This window comes from Mchenga conophoros, linkage group LG2, assembly GCF_057382185.1.
Source record: "Mchenga conophoros isolate Kocher_MC1m ecotype Shallow Benthic linkage group LG2, M_conophoros_male_GT1.1, whole genome shotgun sequence".
In the NCBI taxonomy this organism is placed as follows: Eukaryota; Metazoa; Chordata; class Actinopteri; order Cichliformes; family Cichlidae; genus Mchenga; species Mchenga conophoros.
The window spans coordinates 547,812-562,978 of record NC_140527.1 but is presented as its reverse complement, the minus strand read 5'-3'; positions in this window follow the sequence as shown (position 1 = coordinate 562,978).

Sequence of the window (15,167 nt, the reverse complement as noted above, 5' to 3'; positions counted from 1 at the left end):
GGAGGCAGAATCTGCAGCTCCCCTGATCTCCATCCTGAGCCGAGCCTCAAGCAGCCCAGCCTACAATTAGCATCCATTCAGAGTGCCTGGTGACAACGAGCTGAGCTCAGACCAGTTGAGAGCAGAGTGTTCCCAGCTATGATGGTGCCAGATTATTATCAGAGCTCAGTAATGACGGGCAGTGGTCTGCTACACGGACTTTATCTTGATGTCATGGCTGCTGTGTGAGTGAAGGAAAACACCAAGATAAGTGTGTCTTTTCGTTCTGAGGTGACACCACAGAAACACCTCCACACCCCACAGTGTCGCAAAGCCCACAGTACAGATTTGGTCCATTTGATTATTCACACAGTAATGAGCTGCTCACACTTCTGCGCACCGGAGCCACATTAGCACTGCAGTCTGTCCGAGGCTGGATCTGTGACGGACTTCATCGCAATCTGACATTCCTGTGAGCGACCCGTGGGAACAGGCTCTGCACTGCCATCTGCCTCTGAGCAAACACATGGACACCAGCTCACACACACACACACACACTGACCGACCCAACACCCATGTAGTATTCGGTTTGCAGATGCTGATTGTCAACAGACACATCTTAGAAGCTCTAAGCACTAATTTAGTTTTCATGCAGCGATGCTGTGAGCCGCTGAGACTGCATCGATGGCCTGAACTGTGTTTAGTTCCAGGTTCAGACGCAGAACACTCAGTGAAACAAGCACCAGGGTCCCATCTAACCCAGAAACTTTCAACCAAGCCTCAACCAACAAACTCTGCAGCACTTATATTTAAATGCGATGGACAGGTTCAGTCATCTTTATAATATAATATAATATAATATAATATAATATAATATAATATAGACGGGGGTTGGGTGGCTGCTAGAGGGTCCTGGGCAGCTCATGTGCAGCAGGCTGTGTGATGGGGTGGATGCAGAGACTTTGCCCTCAGGGACCATAACATGAGTGAAAAGAGGGGGCAGCACCTTTGTCATTAAAATGAAGCAGGAGATCCCCATGACAAAGGCTGCGGAGCAGGTGGAGCAAGCCCACCCCCACTCATTCCCATAGAATGAGTGGTGCAGGGGGGGTTAAGGGTGGAAGCTGGGAGACGTGGGGTGATACTCGGGCTTCCTCTGCTTCTATTCAGCTGTCGGGATTTTCCCCCAATTTAGACGTGAAGAAAGTTGGACTAAGACTTGATGGAATGAAGATCAGTGACACGCTCGGATAATCTGCACCAGAACAGCCGTTGTGTCGGGAACAACCAATCCCGGTCATTTACACTGCTCTGTGCAGATATTCAGCATCGCTCCCATGTGGGGGTGTTTGGGGGTCTCGGCATGCGTCGGGAGCATTGTCAGGGCACGCGAGCATCTGCCACTGTTTCATTACCATGCTGTCAGATCGTGTGAGAATGAATGGATTTGGGCTGGAGGAGAGGGGGGCTAGGAAGGACCCTGCCTGCAAGTCAGCTGATCACCACTTCCAGTGCTCTCCAAAGTGTGAGCGCTGGAGACTAACCTAATGACAGGAAGTCGCCTGCAAACTCAACACCAGCAAGCACAGATGCTTGTGTCTGACACAGCAGTACACAACACCGGGACCATCACCTACGACTTTACAGAGTTAGAGGCAGCTGAGCCGAGCTTTGCAGAAAATTCCACAGTGTCTGAAACACAGGATGGTCCATCCAGATGCACGCGTCACAACACGTCTTCACAGAACTTCATCAGAACTGCACACAGAGCCTCGTGTGTGTGCAGACAGTTTCAGCACACACTGACAGCAGTGACTCATCAGGTTTCAGAAGACACACATAAAGTACTCCAAGTACTTGGTACCAGTACTGTACCAGTTCCAGTTTCCCAAAGAGAACCTGATGTTTCCGTGTTACATGTGCACATGCAGTGCTTACAGAGACAGATCTGACCTCAGCACTTTGTGCAGTTAAGCAGTTAAGCCAAAATGTTTATGTTCACGGTATTTAAAGCAGAGGAGAAATCCATAAATCTAATCCTAGGAGACTAGGACACTTTGGACACTTACCATGTCCAAAGTGTCCAAAAGTGTCAGGCGGGCATTTTCCACCCCGTGTTTAGTTCTATCATTTTGATTTTTGGTGTGATGGTGGATTTCGTTCATGTGGGACAAACCCAGAGTCCAGAAGCAGCTGGAAGAGCTTGGTCATGACACCTCCAAGGTGAGTGGGCCTGTCCTTCATTGTGACTGGAGAGTGTGAGGGACTGGGGCTGCTGGGAATCCAGTCTTTCTGGGGTTGCTGTAAGTCGTTGAATCTGTTATAGAACATGCTTCACTGCTCTGAAAATGAGGTGGGATCAGAGTATTTAATTTGGCTGTGCTCAGGTTCCCACCCATCAGGGTGCTGAGCCCAGGCCAGGCCTTTCTTCCATTCCCTGCTGTAAACTTTTCTCTCCACTTTGTTCTCAAGTTGGATTTTGTTCAGCTTTACTTTCTGTCTAAAGTCCTTAAATATTCCAGTTTATTCTTATTTAGGAAAAACTTCAAGGCTTTTTTGACCCAAGGTGTATTATTTGGGTCCAACCAAACCTGCTTAGACGAGGTAAGAGAACCAGCAGAAACTATCAGGTAGAAAGAATCTGTGTTTCTGAAAAACACATCCCAGTCAGTCAGTTCTGTGCAGCCTCCCAGTTCCTCAGTTGACTCATTGGCCCATATGTTGATGGTTTTGGTCTACATATTGTTCAGACTGTAATGATATCCTCTTACTTTAGGTGAATATCTGATGTTCACCAAACCTCATATCTGACTGCATTTTGAACAGAGGCAGGCTAGCTGCTTCATGATTGAAGAAGGGAGCACCTGCGTGAAGACACTGAGCTAATGGCGTGCAGGTTGCCTTCTATGTTTAATGCACAGACGAGATTCTCTCCTTTACTTTAATAGTGGAAAGAAACTGAGAGTGAAAACTTAGTGCTGCCTGTGCACAGCTATGTCTCTCCATCCTGGGATTTTCACTCTGCTGCACAAATTCTTCTCTGATGAAAACGTACAAGTCGGTCTCTTTTGCTGTGTCCTCAGCCCGCTTCGTCAAGCTCTGCAAGTCAGTCATTTCCTGTGTATATCATGCACTGATCGTCCACGGGGAAGGCGCTTCCTTGTTGCGTTTTGACTGTTTAGCAGTGTAGCTGCAAAATCACCCATATAAAGGATGACAGAGTGTGTGGTCAGCTGTGCAAGTCACAAACTGGGTGCTTTCATTTGACATCTTCTCCATCAGAGCCTGCTGGAACAAAGAGCTGGACACTGATTAGAAACTTTAGACTCACGGAGCAGGAGCTCGCAGTGTTGTGTGTGTTTTCACATGAATACCAGCAGCACAACCTCAGACTGGGACAAAGGTGCTCCTTTCTCTGAGCCTATACAGTGATGTTGTAGACAATAGTGTGCTTGTTTTGTGTTGCCAGCTTGGCTTTGGCCTTTTACTGTTCTGACATAATGCTCAATACAGAAACGTGGACTGCATAGATTCAAATGGAACCTCACCCAGACGATGAGCCTGAGTGTGATGCCTCAAATGATCACACATTTGATTGGTGTAAATTTTTTCTGCACAAAATGAAATCAGATCCTTGCTCACGTGGCTGAATATGTGTAAGCCACTGCCTACTGCAGATGAACCTGCAGCAGGATCTGGGTTTCAGTCTTCACGCAGTCTTAGTCGTCCCTGTGTCTGTGCTCATGTTTACAGCTATGCAGGTAGAATTCACTTGTGATTCCAAGCTATTTTTTCTAATGCACCAATAGTAATAAATTAAGGGAACGCTTGCACCATTTCCCCTTTTTTAAAAGCTCCATTACATGAGGGTATGAACATGTCACCAGAGGCTTGCCTTGCAGCAAGGTTTCTGGTTGGCGCGGGTCTTTCTGTGTGGAGGTTGCATGTTGTGCCTTGATGGGCTGCCTCCAGTTTGTTCACATTGTCAAGGATGCGAGTCAGGTGACTTGCCATTGGCCTCTCCTGCGATGTAGGTGAACTACTGAATAAAGGGATATTTGGTTAAATGTGACTTGTATTTCTCATCTCTAGTCTTACCGATCACTCTCAGCTCTTTAGAGTACATTATACTCACCGACTAAAACATTCCTACTACAGTCCCCAGAGGCTTACCGACACCCTTGGTTCCTGTGGCTGACTGCAGGTGTGAGACACGTTCTTTCTGTCAGTCTTCACAAAAATGGAAAAGTGCTCTTTCCTGTTTTAAACAACTTTAAAGAGCTGCCTGAACTCTGACCTTCTTTAATATCAGATCCCGTATCTGCAGTGGACTTGAAAAGTGTACTGTGGGCACATCTGAACAAATAATAGACCATATGGACACAGTGTTATCCTTGGATAGCAAAAGCAAACAGAGAAAGGATGCCTTTATACCGCTTAGCGTCATGTGAGCACCGTGTTGTGTGTTTAAATGTCAGTGCACAGCAGACAGAGGTGGTTACAGAGTAGGTGCTGAGGCCGCGCGTTACAGGAACAAAGATGGATCCTTCATGTCGACCGGACATACGCTGTAATTACTGCATTGTTGACGTCACAGGTCATGACGTTCCTGCTCTGATGCTGTAAAGCCCGTTAGCCTGTCTGTGTGACAGCAGAGCTTGTTTGCTCTTCTCTTGTTCCTGAGCAGCTCTGATTGTCTTCACTGGGATTGCCGAGCCCTCCATAAAGCCCGCCTCTACCTGTGGCGCAGCCTCGTTAACTGCCCCCCAGGATTCCATTCACATTTGGAAGCTTTGAAATCACTCCTTGACTTAGTAATGGGCTCTCCCAGCTGTATACAAAGCACTTGTCTTGTTAGGCCTGTGCTCTGCACCGCCACCTTTTACCATGTTGACTTTCTGTGAGCTTTGAAAAGATCCTTTCAGATATCCTGTCCTGCTTTGAAGAGCAGCTCTCACAAAGAAGAAGCCCAGTGTCGAATGTTTCTGGGATGATTTGGCCATCGCAAGACAAAGAAACAGTCTGCATTCATAGGCTCTGTAACCAGAAGTTACAGATTTTAAACACTTCTTGAAGCATTGAAATATTAATGAGCGTTTCATCCACACTGTCTGCAGGCAGCAATTTGTCATCGACTCCACTTTGGAGCAGTGCTTACAAACAAGCACAAAGGTATCTGTGTGCAGAGCTCTGCTACAAAGGCTAATTGACTGCTCTCCTCAAAGACTCGAGATAGTCTTACATTTCAGCGTGTTGAGGATGATCAGAGGTGGGCGGGGAGCTTTCCCAGCGTTCGTGTTGTGACAGAGCCAAAGACTCGCTCTCTGGTGGGCGCACGCCTTGCATATGCTGCTCTGATACCTGATCGCTTGTTTTTAAGACGGCACAATAGCCTCTCCTGGTTTACGCCCTCCTTTCATATATCAGCGCTGGGAGAAGCCAGTTGTCGTCACAGTTCTAAACTTCAAATGCTACCTCTTTGTATCACTCATCTCGCCACACCCAGCATTTTACCCACTTCTTCTCCAAAGGCAGTATCTGCCAGATGCTCAGCAAACCCCTCTTCGTTGCTTTTGATTCCCTTCAAAGCGTCTTTCTTGGAGTATTTGTTTAGTGGTGATCGCAAAAGTTAAACAGTTGTTTCTCTCCTGACAGAGCTTCCCCTCTCACGAGTCACTAAAACTGTAGTTTGCTCACGACCCGTGAGAGTGTTAACTCATTAGGATCTTTTTCAGACGCACACGTGCTGCAGCAGACAAAAGAGACGTGTGTGGGAGCGAGGAGCCAACAAAGAGCTCCTATGTGGCTCAAGTTGAATATTTACCACGTGCTGGGCCAATGGGTGACATATTTTGGGAGTACTCATCTATTAGACTGAAGATTTACTACCCCAGCCCCCCAGCCCACCCATCAGCCCCCACTTCTTCTTTTCCATTTGTCTTGGCAGATGTGAAGCAGGCGCTGGCCTTTCAGTCTCTCTTTCTCTTTTCCATTCTGCTGTGGGGGTTGACTCTTTCGTACTAAAGTGCCATGTGTTCTTCATTTTGGGGCCATTTGGATGGAAATTCTTAAAGAGGCCTGGATCAGCGCCTGTGCTGTGCTCTGGGTCTGATGGTGGTGTGCAGCGGGGCAGTGTTTGCTACTGGAGGGGCCATCGTGGATTAGTTAATACACAAATGTAACTCGCTAGACTCTCATTTGTTACCGCACAGCTTTTACAGTAACCAGTATAGTTTCCATTTCAGTGCAGCTGTACTGTTTTTTTTTTTTTTTTTTTTTTCTTTTTAAATGACATCAGAAACAGCAGTATGCGACATTACGTGATGGCAGAGCTTCAGTTCATCCTTTGTCATTTTTTTTTTTTTTTTTAATAAATAGGACAGGGGGAATGAATGAGAGAGAGAGGGGGAGAGAAAGAAAGAAAACCCAAGGGGAGAAGAGACGGTGAGAAGGGGGGGGAAGAGAGACAAAAAAAAAAAAAAAACTCCTGGGTCACCTGTATGGAGAAAAAACAAACAAACAAACAAACAAACAAACAAACAGAGGAGACAGCAAACAACAAAGAGCAACATAATAATAGAGAAAACAAAGCACCATCACAATAAACTAGCTAGTCATAGATATCAGTATTTACTAAGTAATAAACGATATTGTGCAGCACGCAAGATAGACAGCGCACAGTGTGCTTTGAGGCAGCAGCCAAGAAAGCTTTAGTCCGCGTCTGTGAATACCCATGTGTGCATACCTGTGTGGATCAGCATGCTTGCATTCCAAAGGTTTCTCCATGTAATGATCTGCTAGGGAGTGTGGGGGGGCCACAGCCCCATCCTCCAGGGTGTGAAGCGGGTATGGAGGAGATCAAAACTCCAGACATCCAGAGGCCCCCAGAACACAAGAGACCATGGAAGACCAACAGAGGGGCAGCCGCGCCACTGTTCCAGTAAGAGCTGAGGAGAGTCCCAGATGAGGGCTCACTCAGCAGCCGCGGAGCAGAAGCCAGGGGGGGTTGCAGTGACGCGCCCGTGAGCTCCGCCGGCCCCCAGCTGCGCCTGAGTGACCGAGCCCTAGGCCGAGAGGCCGGGGGCACCCCACCTCCAAAGGGGCCCGAGCGAGCCCCAGGCCCCAGGCCCCGACAAGCGGCCGCCAAGGAGTGAGCCGGTGTGTACCCGGACGCCCACCCCCAGACACAAAGAACCACCAACACACCGACACCTGAGGGAGTCCGCCACCGGCAGGGGAAGTGGTGGTGGGTGGAGATAGGCCTCCAAACCTTGGAGGGCCTGAGGTGTCCCCAGAGAGGTGGCGTCTGATACCCAACCTGACATATAGACACAGACATACAGGCACACACAGACACAAACATCCATTCCCACCCTCATGCTCTCATATGCACTCACTCCACACTCAACCAACGTGGAGACAGACATAAAGAGACGCTGTACACACAATCACACTCCCCAAGCGTACTCTACAAACCGGGTCTAGGTACCCTTGCCCCTGGAGGGGGGAATTGCACCCAGACCCAGGTGGTGTTACCCTTTTCCCTGCGGTGGGGAGAGGCAGACCACCCCGACTCCGCAGCAGCAGGGAGGCCCCACACCCCAGACCGCAGTCGGACGGCCAACTCCTCCTACTAGCCCCCCCGCTCCAGCAGGCCGCAGAGAATGGGGGTGGGAGAAGACTCCAAACCTCCCTCCACCCGCTCATTGTAGTGTTGATGCATATGTGTTCTAAGGTGCAATTAAAACCCAGGAGGGCATGGAGCTACCTGCCAAGGAGCAGCAGGTAAGCGCATGGTCCCTCCTGCTAGCCCTCAATGACTAAGTGTATTTAAAATTGAGAGGTGGGCAACGACGTCAGGGGTGAGGTATACACCCTGATGGTGATTTGGACTCCGTGATTGTGCCCACCCCCAAGATCCTATATGTATGTGTAATGAGAGTGTGAATAATGTGAATGTCTAAGTTGTGGGATAAAATTGAGGCAGAGGCAGCCAGAAGGGGACAGGGGGGGGGGTAGCCTCCTCTGCACCCTGGTGACATACCCCCACTCCAAGGCCCTGCATGTGTGGGTGGTTGTGGAGGAGCGGGAAGAGGGAGGCAGCTGGAGATGGGGAGGGAAGGAAGGGAGGGGCAGGTAACCCCTCCCTGGGGCCAGCTCCCCCGCTGACCCCAGTAGGCACTCCCACCCTCCGCGACCCGCCAGGGAAGGGGGGCCCAGGCCCATCAGACCGGGGCCCAGTGCAGTAGCGCCCCCCGGCTCCACAGAGCCCTGGACAGTCCACCCAACCCCACCACAGAGAAAACTGCACCCACCCCACCAACCACACATCTTCCAGACTACATAAGACGGTAAACGCCCAGGCTGAGATCTTCCTCCACCTCTCCTGTATCTCCCCCTCCTGCAGAGAGTTCCTGAGAGAAGAAAGCTCCTGCCAGATGTGACCATCCCCCCCACCAGTTGAAGAGCCCCCCAGGCGGCTCGATGCACCGGCGGCACCCTGCTCCAGGGCCGGGCCCCCATGCACCCACCCGCCCACAACCCCGGCAACACACCAACCAGGACCCGAGCCCCCGAGGCCCGGCCCGGGCCCCCGCCCAGAGACGGAGCACCCCCAGAACCTCACGCCCATCCCGGACCCACCCAGGGGCAGCCAGGTTGCCAGGTCAGTAACCCACGTCCGTCAGCACAGACCCTCCCCTAGCCCCGCTGCACGCAGCCGCGAGGAAACAGTCACCTGAGAGCCAACAGAGCCCTCAACCGGACGTGACCGCTACCCCGGGTTGAGCCCCCCAAGGAAGATGCCTCCGGGGAACCCCCCGACGCCCTAAGCCTGTCCCTACCCCCTCACCAATCACAACAGTGAAGGCGGGACCAAACTATGACCCCCCACCCCCACTAGGTGATGGAGCTGATAAAAGGGGCCCAGAGCAATTGATCTGATGTGGTGGCAGAGGCTGTGTCAAGACTAATGTAATCTAATAGATAATTTCTATATTGGTTAGAATTAAGATTATTTTTATTTTTCCAGTTCATGAGGACTGTTTTCTTGGCTATGCATAGGGCAGTGAAGATCATATGGGCTATATTCTTTTCTGAAGTGACATTATCTAAGCTGCCCAACAAACACACTAAGGGGGAAGTTGGAATGTTACATTTCAGACATTTTGATAAGTCTTCACATATCTCGCGCCAAAACTTTTGCACTGGTGGACAGAACCAAAGAGCGTGGATGTAATTGTCTGGTGTATTGCCTTGACAGTGTGAGCAGTTGTTGGAAGATGTAAAGCCCATCTTAAACATCCGATGACCTGTATAGTGCACTCTATGAAGTATTTTGTATTGTATTAATTGCAGACTGGGATTTTTAATCAATTTAAAGGTTTTTAAGCAAATCTGAGACCAGAAGTTTTGGTCTAAGCTGACTGATAAATCTGCTTCCCACTTTGCAGTAGGAAGGGATATTGATTCATCTAATTTAGAAAGTGTTCTGTATATTTTAGATAATAATTTGGGGGATTTAAGAGTAAGAAAATGTGCTGCACTTAGTGGTGTTTGTAATTCAACTTGACTGAGGTTAAATTTCTTTTTTACTATGGATTTAATTTGTTGATATTCTAAAAACCTTGTCTTGTTGATCCCATATTGTTCAACTAGTCTGTCAAATGGAATAAATTCTGTTCCCTCTAATATATGTTCTAAGTATTTAATTCCTTTACAACTCCATTCTGGGAAATTAATCATATTATTGTTTTGTAATATGTCAGGGTTATTCCAGATAGGTGTACGTTTGCATGGGATTAATGAAGACTCCGTTATTTTTAGAAACTCCCACCATGCTGTTAGAGAAAAGCTGATGTTGATACTTTTAAAGCATTCATGTCTTTTGATGTTTGAGCTAATAAATGGTAGGTCTGAAATCTCTAGATCCTTGCATAGTGCCTGTTCAACATCTAGCCAGGGCTCAACTAAGAAGGTATGTTTTAACCATTCTGAGATGAACTGAAGCCTGTTGGCTAAGAAGTATTGGTGAAAATTAGGCAGATCTAATCCTCCTCTATCCTTGGTTCTTTGTAGCGTTTTTAAGCTAATACGCGGGGGTTTATCTTTCCAAAGGAATTTGGAAATATATGAATCCAGAGATCTGAACCAATCTTGTGATGGTTTGTTAGGGATCATCAAAAATAAGTAATTTATTTTTGGCAAGATCATCATTTTTATAGTGGCGACCCTTCCCATGAGTGATATGGGTAAAGATTTCCATCTAGTCAGATCGCCTTCTACTTTCTTTAGAAGTGGGATGTGGTTTAGTTTAGTTAAGTCTGAAAGCTTAGGAGAGACATTAATACCTAAATATTTAATATTTCCGGATTGCAGTGGGGCAGAGGAAGAATTATGGAAGGAGCAGTTAATGGGGAGAACTGTAGATTTTGGCCAGTTAATTGAATAATCTGAAACTCTTGAAAACCAGTTTATTAAAGTAATTACCTCAGAGAGGTTGGTTTGTGTGTTTTGCAGAAAAAGCAACACATCATCCGCATAGAGACTGATTTTATGTTCTATGTTCTTACATTTTATGCCCTTAATTGTTGTAGCCTGTCTAAATGCTGCTGCTAGAGGTTCGATAAAAATTGCAAAAAGTGAGGGGGAGAGTGGGCATCCCTGTCTGGTGCCCCTCAGGAGATAGAAGCTGGAGGATATCTGGTCATTTGTTCTGATACGAGCCGTTGGGGAATTGTATAATATTCTTATCCAGTTTATGAAAGAGTTTCCAAAACCAAATTTGTGTAAAGTTGCGAATAAAAATTTCCAATTAACTCTGTCAAATGCTTTTTCTGCATCTAGAGATAATATTATGGCTTCGATGTTTTTATCGTATGAGTAGTCTATTAAATTAAGTAATCTACGAGTGTTTGTTGAGGAGTGCCGACCTTTTATGAAACCAGTTTGGTCAGGATGAATTAAGAGGGGGGTCATTTTCTCTAATCTCTTTGAGAGAGCTTTGCAGATTATTTTAAGGTCTACATTTAAAAGAGAAATTGGACGATAGCTTGAGGGAAATAAAGGGTCTTTGCCTGGTTTTAGCAGGAGACTAATGTTGGCAGAATTCATATTTGGTGGTAGTCTGCCATTTTCCTCGATTTCCTGCAACATGCTGTGGAATACTGGTGCCAAAATTGTCCAGAATTCTTTGTAGAATTCTGCAGGGAAGCCGTCTGGACCTGGAGCCTTATTATTGGGCATACTTATCAGGGCTTCCTGGAGTTCACTTGGCGTCAGTGGCGAATCCAATTCCATTGCTTGACTGTCTAGTAATTTTGGAAGAGTTACGTTGTCAAGAAACAGATCAATTTCATTTTTAGATGGGTTTATTTGTGGTGAGTATAAAGTTTCATAGAAATCCCTAAAAATGTTGTTTATTCTTCCAGGATCATATATTGTGTTCCCCGATAAATCTTTAGCAGCACATATAGTTGTTTTTTCTTTATTTATTTTTAGCTGGTTAGCTAGAAATCGACCTGATTTGTTACTGTGTTCAAAATTCTGCAAGCGAAGTCTTTGTATAAGGAATTGTGTTTTTTTATTAATAATTTCATTTAATTCTAGTTTTGTTTTGCATATTTTGTTCAATGTTTCCTGATCTTGGTCGCACGCGTAGGCTTCTTCTAGTGATTTGATGTTTTTTTCTAATTCCTGAATATTTTTGTTTTCTTCTTTCTTTTTGTGTGATGAGAAAGAAATTATTTTACCTCTCATCACAGCTTTCCCTGCTTCCCATAGAACAGAAGCAGATATTCCGGGAGTGTCATTAAAGTCTAAATATGAAGTCCATTCCTTTTTAAAGTATTTAATAAAGTCTTCATCTTTAAGTAGTGATATATTAAATCTCCAGTTTTTACTTGGCGTAGTATTATTCTTGTGCATTAGTGTTAAAGATACAGGAGCATGATCGCTGACAGCTATAGGATGAATCTCAGTGTCTGAAATGTCACACAGCAGTGAGCTGCTGACCAAAAAATAATCCAGACGAGAGTAAGAGTGATGAACATGCGAGAAAAAAGTATATTCCTTACTGGTGGGGTGAAGAGAGCGCCATGCATCGCAAAGACCAAAGTCGTTCATATACTGTTTGATTATATTTGTGGACTGCCAATTACGCTGAGTTCCTGTTGTGTTGAGCCTATCCATTTCTTCATTTAGTCCAAGGTTGAGGTCACCGCCAAGAATGAGTGTGCAATCAAGGTGTTCAGAGAGTGCACTAAAAAAACCGTGGAAGAATGAGGGTTCATCAACATTTGGACCATATATACTAACAATACATAGTTTTTTGTTCAATATTGATAGTTTAATAATTAGAAAGTGCAGCTGTACTGTTCAGTAGAACACCAAGTGTATGTGTGTGTTTGAAGGGGGTTATTATATTTGTTTTATTGCCCGGCCAGCTTCACCGTGTCGTTAATAACTGCACACAGACGCGGATATCCTCAGGATCTGTCATCACTGCAGAACTCACTTTTACCACGTTAATAAACGCTCCACACACTGAGCAGCACTTGTGTTTACCATGGTGGCCCATAGGGAAGGATCTTTTACAGGCCAGTCCTGATGTGCTTTATCTAAACACATTCCAGCTTTGGAGGAAACTGCGAGGGCTTCATCATGTAAACCTTAGAGGCTCCAGTACTGAACTCAGCGTGACCTGCTGCATCTGCTCCAGCGTAACTCTGCATGAAGTTCTACTCAAAGCCCCCAAATCCAAGAGACACCCAGCATCATCATGACCTGAGCACAAACTGATGTTCCTACAAGTTTGTGTTTTGGGGAAGAAATGGCTCGTGCGCTCTAATCCACTGGTGGGGTTTGAGTCACTAACTGAAACAGACACGAGTGCAGGCGGCAGCAGGTTTTAGAGGTGCAGCAGGGACAAAAAAGCCTGAAGGATGGCTGAAAACACAATTTTCTCCTGGCATCAACTCATGTTCTCCACTACTTAGGGATGTACACAGCGACAGGGCCGGCGATAAGTGTGTGTGCGTCTACATGTGCCAGCACCTGTGTGCTGATGCAGAGGGACACATTAAAAGGAGCTCGCGAGTGGAGCTGAGGTCCACAAGCAGTGAGCAGCACCTCCCTCCTGAATCATTCATAAGAAAGTCCACACACGTGTAAAAACACTGTGGGGTGGGGGAGGAGAGCGAGAAGTCGAAATGTCAGACAGCAGCAGTGCTTTGTGTGGTCGAACAGCACAGAGCCGTGTTAGCACTCGGGCTAATCGACTGTTAATTTGAATCAGAGCTTTGCGCGGGATAAAAATAACTGTGAGGAAACACCCTAATGAACTGATTTGTGCGACGCGCTCGCTTTGCCTCTTTTTCCGCATTCATCCCAGCGGATTTATTAATGAAATCTTACGGCTCAAATAAATCCAATACTCGGAGGAGCAGCTCTGAGCTGGAGCAGAAGCATCTCTTTGCCTGGCTGTGTTTAGGCTAATCACAGAGCTCCCTAATTACTTTGCCAGCGTTGATTTCCATGAGAAAGCTTCAGTCATCAGTCACGACAACTTATTCATTAGTCTTGCCTAAAGGATGGCCCCTCAACTGCTGCCTCCCCCCTCCCCTTTCTACTGCCTTCATTCCTAATCTACTCTTCCTCAGTCTCTCTCTTTGTCCTGTTAGAAGAAGAAGGTGCGATACAGGGAATAGCAGCAGATTCATGGAGCGCAGCTGTGCAGCAGAAAAGTCTTTCAGGTCTTTGATGCCAAACTCATTTTTGGCAGCCGCCACTTTAAAGTGAGGAGCTTACTTACAGTTGATTTTAAGGTTGAAGCTTGATGGCTCGGTGCTGGTTTCACACACAGCGTTTCCACAGCCGTGGAAGATCAAATCAAGAACATTTGCTGTTTTTTGTCCACATATAAACTGTTTCATTTGCTAGTGAGCCATTTGTTCCACTGTGTCAGCCCAAACTCCGGTCCTTCGGACTTTGGACCTGCTCGTTGTTACTTAGCTTGAATTTCACTGATATTCACGAGTTTTAGTGACCACACCTCTTTGTTACATTTTCTTAAGCTGTAAACTGTAAATGTAACAGAAACAGGAAGACAATCAATGACACTAGTTAAGTACTGAGCAATGAGATAAGAACAGATTATATCCCTGATGTGAGTAGTTAGATTTTAACTGTCATAACTCGACAGAACTGTGGGATTGTACACTCGGTCTGTCCTTCACTGTTTGTCCTGTGGACGTCTATAAATGTTCAACTGAAAAAGCTTCAGCAGTGACATCATGTAAATCCACTCACAGCGCTGCAGGTTTGAACCGCTGTGAGGAACCGATCCAGAAGCAGAAACATTTCAGTCAGAAACACTCTTCACGTTTCAAAGGGACTAACAAGGCCAGTCCCACACTCAGACCACATCTCACTGCATCTGCTGCTTTTCCAAATATGTGACACGTGTGGTGACATCAGATTTATGGCCACCCAACAGGTTTGACACAATCCTCCATGTTCTCTATGAAAGCTCACCCAGCGTGCTTAGACGGGACTGGAGTGGAAACCTGTCAGTCATCTACTGGTCTGTACTGGTCTGTGCTGCACGATGGTGTCCAGACTGAACCCCAGTCATTAGCACAGTGTTAGAAACTAACTGTAAATGCATGTAAAGCCCTGTTAGGTTTGAGCGTCCTGCCTGCAGCACAAAGCAAGGAGCTTTCATTTATAGCTGATGTGATTCACAGCACCCGTGTCAGTGTGATGCTAACTGCTGTATCTTCAGTTGGGGCCTTATGTCAGGGCCTGTGCTGAAGCGAGGACAGTCTGGTGTCTGCACCTGTTCCTCTGCCTCAGATGTTCTTGCACTTTACTCGGTGAATAGCTGCACACGCATGCAGATGAATGACAGGCGAAATCAGTCAATCTGCTGATGCGTGACAGTTGGGGCTGCTCAGCGCCTCAGCGCTCTGCTCCTTACCTACAGATGTCCACCAATCCTTCGCCCTCCCCCAGTGTACAGATGCTGATCTGTCATTGTTAGAGGCCAGACGAGAGGCTGCGGTAATAAGCCCTCTCCTGCCTGCCCCTGCTCCCAGCCACATGACTTTTGTTGGGAGTTCAGGCTCCTTTGTCAGAGCGCAGGTGACCTTTGACCCTTAAGTCTCCACTAGGGATGAACGCTGTTAAAG